We start from the raw sequence: 4995 nt of genomic DNA, 5'->3' as shown, positions 1-4995 counted from the left end.
CATCGCACGCCAACACAACCTTAACATCATCTCCTACGCCGACGACACCCAGCTGATCCTCTCCCTGACCAACGACCCCGCCGCCGCCAGAGCCAACCTTCACAAAGGTATGAAAGAGGTAGCCGAGTGGATGTCGACCAGCCGCCTAAAGCTGAACTCGGACAAGACGGAAGTCCTCATCCTGGGATCCTCGCCCTCCGCCTGAGACGACTCCTGGTGGCCCCCCGCCCTGGGCACCGCACCCAAACCGACAGACCACGCACGCAACCTGGGCTTCATCCTGGACTCCTCCCTCTCCATGACCAGGCAAGTCAACGCCGTCTCCTCGTCGTGCTTCAACATCCTGCGCATGCTACGGAAGATCTTCCGGTGGATCCCCACCGAGACCAGGAAGACGGTCACCCAGGCCCTCGTCACCAGCCGACTGGACTACGGCAACGCCCTCTACGCCGGAACCACCGCCAAGCTCCAGAAGAGACTCCAACGGATCCAGAACGCCTCAGCCAGACTCATCCTCGACGTCCCACGACACAGCCACATCTCCGAACACCTGAGAGACCTGCACTGGCTCCCGGTCAACAAGAGAATCACCTTCCGTCTCCTCACCTACGCTCACAAAGCCCTTCACGACCAAGGCCCGAGCTACCTCAACAACCGCATCAACTTCTACGCTCCCAAACGACACCTCCGATCAGCCAATCACGCCCTCGCCGCCGTCCCCCGCATCCGAAGAGCGACGACAGGAGGCAGGTCCTTCTCCTACCTGGCCGCCAAGACCTGGAACTCCCTCCCGACCAACCTGCGCCTGACCCAAGACCACCTCGCCTTCAGGAAGAAGCTCAAGACCTGGCTGTTCGAGCAGTAGCAGCACCCCCCCCCCCTAGCGCCTTGAGACCCTCCGGGTAAGTAGTGCGCTCTACAAATGCCTATGATTGATTGATTGATTGAACTAATTCAGTGATATCCTTTTTTACAAGAAACTTTCAGAACAGAAGGAGTTCCACAAACCTTGGTGACGGACAATGGTGTCCAGTTTGTTTCGTCAGCAATGAAAGAATTTCTACACAGTTTAGCAATAACTCATTTATGCACTGCACTATATTGTCCTAGAGCTAATGGGATGATTGAAATAGTGAACCGCATGATAAAAGAGTGTCTACAGTTGAATGGTAACAGCGGGAGTAATGTGAGAAAAGCCCTGGATGAGATGATCTGGTCCTACCAAATAACCCCACACAGTGTTACAGGGCTATCTCCTTTTAAATCACTGAAAGGCAGAGAGCCTGGTACCAAAATGTGTCCTAGGTGGCTAAGGAGAGTGACAGGGGAGAAGTGGTGAAGAGAATAAAGAAATACTAAGATGCTTACCTTGAGAAATATTTTGAGGGCATAGGGAATCAGAGTAGACCGTGGAAGGTAGGAGATGAGGTAAAAGTTAAACTCCCGAGGTCTGTGCATTCAGGGTGTTCAAAGTACTCGGAGAGGAAGAAAATTGCTAAAGTTTGTAAAAATGTGGTGGTACTCAATGATGGACAGGCATGGAGCATGGACCGCATTGTAAAGGACAATAGTAAAATATTGGAGGAAGAGGATGTAGACAAAGGCGAGAGAGATGACATGGGAAGGGACAACAAACCGGCCAAGCCAGATCTCAGGAAGACGGAACGGAGACCACGTTGGCAGAAGGACTATGTAATGTGGTGACATGTTTTTCCGTGGTTATTGTATAGGGTAGGAGATGTGTTGTATCTGCATTTATAGTTGCTTTCACCCATCTGATACACCCCTCCTATTTTTCCCTTATTGGTTTACCCCACCTGTCAAACGTTCTATGGTGAACGCTGTTCTGTTCCCTTTGACTAGGGTTATGGATGTTGCTGTCAGCACTGAATCATGTGTCAATAAACTTGGCAAAGTATTACAGAGTGCTTACTTATTTCACCCTCCAACCAAATGCCCCCAACCAAACCATTCTGCTTTCGCGCATTGCGAGAAGCAGAAACATAAAATGGTATTTATAATACCACTTTACGTTTCTGCTTCTCGCACTGCGAGAAGGTAGTGGGGTGATGCTCCTCCGCCCACATGGAGGAGCCGCCCCTGAATATACCACACCGTTGGTCGACATTTCTGAATAATAGAAGCATACCAGGTTCGAGTCTGGTGGGAGGCGCAAGCATTCTGTGAATCTGGGCAAATCACTTAATCTCCCTGGTGCCTCAAATGGATGTGTCCTTGCGTAATGCAAATGGTGCTCATGTAAAGTGCTATGATACCTTTGGGTCGAATTCACGCTATGTACAACTGAAATAAAAAGGGATAAAGTTCTACCAACTTTGCTTACAATATGAGTGGTTTAGTATTATGTGAAACAATGCTATTTCAAAGATATAGTTGCATTACCTCCTCGTTAGTCTTCCTCGCCCCCTGAGTTACATAGTGAGCTTTAGCTCCACAACAGAACCCTCCAAAGCAAAAAGAAACCACCTCCCACCCCCTCCCAACATGGCCGACCAGTCCCACCTGACCTCTATAAGAGGCGGGCCGGCCCAACCAATCAGCCTGTTTTTTTTGTTCTGCACGATTCTCTCCAGAGCACTGTTCAGGTAAGATGGGCCGGCGTGTGCTGGCCCTGGGGTTTTAGGGTTGTGGACCTGCTCTAGCGGTCTCTGGTGCCTTATGCCTACTAATCCCCCCCCCTCTTCCTTCCCCCGGTCCTGTGGGGCCGGTTAGGTGCTGCTCTAGCGTGCCAAGGGTCTACAGGGGGGGGGGGGCGGCCGGGGAGAAGGGGTGTTGGTACATTCCCGTGTTCTTCCCAGGTCGTTACTAATGGGACCTGGCCACTAAGTGGGCTTTGGGTCCGGCGCTGGGGGGGCCTCCTGTATGTATTCTGGGGCCCCGGTTACCTTTGAAACGCCTGGCGTGGGTCCCTGGGGCTCACGTTGTCTAGCAGTGGACTGTGACAAACGGATATATTCCGAGGATAGTCTTTACGATCCACTTTATCCCTGCACGCGTTAGTGCGGCGCGTTTCCCTGGTATTTCTGTCTGCTGAAGAATTGCTCAGTGGTGGTGCGCATACTTTGCATGTGGGGGGCGCCGGGTTCAATCGCCGGCGTCCCCAGTCTTTTGCCATTTACGCGTCGCGGTGGGTGGCCCCGGGCCATGCCCCCGTGATTTGGCCTGCCTGCGTGTACCGGGCCTCGCACGGGGTTCGGCGCTTGCAGGAGTATGAGACTCTTCCTTTGAGGGTCGTGGGTTCGAGCCCCACGTGGGGCGAAATTGAGTAGTTTTGCCTGCGTATGAAGTGGCCTTGCATTTGACATGCATTTACTCCCTAAAATTGTAGAGTACTACGGAGCCTTGCTGCTAGACTGCACCTACCTCGTCGGTCGGCGGGTCCTCGGGGCTCGGCTGGTCGGGTCCGGGTGTTTGGTCAGCGGCCTCGGATCACGGCGCTGGACGCTTCCGCCTCCGGACAGGGTTTTCTTGCAACGGGTGCCTCCCGCCTCTTGGGGGCGGGGTATCGCTCGGCCAGGTGCGGCCTCTGTATCGACCAGGGCTGCTGGTTCACTTGCAGGCGGCAGGCGCGGCGGCACGCGGAACGGTGCTGACGCCCTTAGGAGGGTCCGAGGCGTTGGAACGCGCAGGTGAGGCTTTTTCCGTTGGTGGGTCTGCCCCCACGAAGGGTCCGTCCCGGCAGGGGCGGTGGTGTGTGTTTGTTGGCGGGCCACCCAATCCGCTAGTGGCTGCCGTCCTCGGGCGGCTCTGCTGATGCGATGTATTATCCCCGGCGCCTGGGGCGCGTTCAGGGGGACGCGGCTGGTCCGGTTGTCATCCGGGGGGCCCGTGTTTCCCCCGTGGACTGTGGGCTCAATGGTCTGATGCGTCCACTACAGGGGGCCGTAATCGACCTCATTCAGTCCTGGCCTCTCTTCCGTCACCAGCGACGGAGCCTCCCCATTCCGGAGGGGCTCGCTGCGGCGGCATTTTTTGATCCGTGGACTTGTGCCTTCGGTGCGGACAGCCCTCACAGGCCAGGGTTCGAATCCGGCCAGGGCTGTAGTGCTAGTCCAGGGTGGTTTGGCCCGGGTACCGGGGTCGGTACCCTGCCACGGCGGGTCTTCTGTGCTTGGGGTGCCATGGCCCGGTTTTTCCTCGCCTCGGTGCCTTTCCCACTCGTTGCCTCCCGTTCTGCTTCTCTGGGCAATGGCGTGTTTTTGTCGCATACACGGCCCCCACGAGGCTTAGGTTGCCTTGCCTCCACCTGAGGGGTGTCCGGGGGGGGGTCGTCTCTCTGGGGGTGCCAGAGGGTACCCCTGCGGGTCAGAACTAAGCACACCCTGAGTCGTCAGGATGGCCGAGTGGTCTAAGGCGCCAGACTCAAGAGAGCTTGATCTTCAGTGATGTGTGCAGCTGACCCTGATGCAGAGGTCTTGCCCGGGACCACGGGTCTTGGGCTCAAATATTCCACCGACCTGTTTATCCTCGCCTCGGTGCCTATTCCTAACATGGAGTCCCACTCGGCAACTCGGGGCAATAGCTTGCCGATTCGCCATGGCGGCCCCCACAACGCTAAGGTTGCCTGGCCTCCACCTTGTGGGTGCCCAGGAGTGGACGCCTCACGGGGAAAGCCTGGAGGGTGCCACAGCGGTATTTTACGTCCCTAGGGGTGAGGGCGTCTCGCCCTCTCTTGGGGGGGGGCCCTGCGACATTCCCCCCGGAGTTCGGGGTGTCAGCCTTCACGTGGGGCGTTCTGGGCTCCCGGGCCCGGGTTTTTCGGGTGCTCGCTTCGGCGGCACATTACAAAAATTGGGCTCTTTGAGCTTACTGGCCGGTGTCCTGTCTTGCGGTTTTCCGCGGGATCCGCCTTCTCGGAAGGTTAGAGATACTCGCTTCGGCAGCACATATACTATAATTGGAACGATACTGGGGAGTTTGGCATGGCCCCTGCGCAAGGCGGTCACGCACATTCGTGATGCGTTCCATATGCCT

At 56.1% G+C, this 4995-nt stretch overlaps 1 non-coding gene across 1 annotated transcript; it reads left to right on the top strand.

Moving 5' to 3' along the window:
• The first annotated feature begins 4888 nt into the window (after window positions 1-4888).
• On the top strand, window positions 4889-4995 carry LOC147697143 (U6 spliceosomal RNA). The gene has a single exon (XR_015299499.1). It is a non-coding gene; the product is annotated as a U6 spliceosomal RNA (small nuclear RNA).

Source organism: Lissotriton vulgaris, chromosome 8 (genome assembly GCF_964263255.1).
Source record: "Lissotriton vulgaris chromosome 8, aLisVul1.2, whole genome shotgun sequence".
Lineage (NCBI taxonomy): Eukaryota > Metazoa > Chordata > Amphibia > Caudata > Salamandridae > Lissotriton > Lissotriton vulgaris.
The sequence above is the reverse complement of the archived record's forward strand: the minus strand, read 5'-3'. Positions and strand labels throughout refer to the sequence as shown.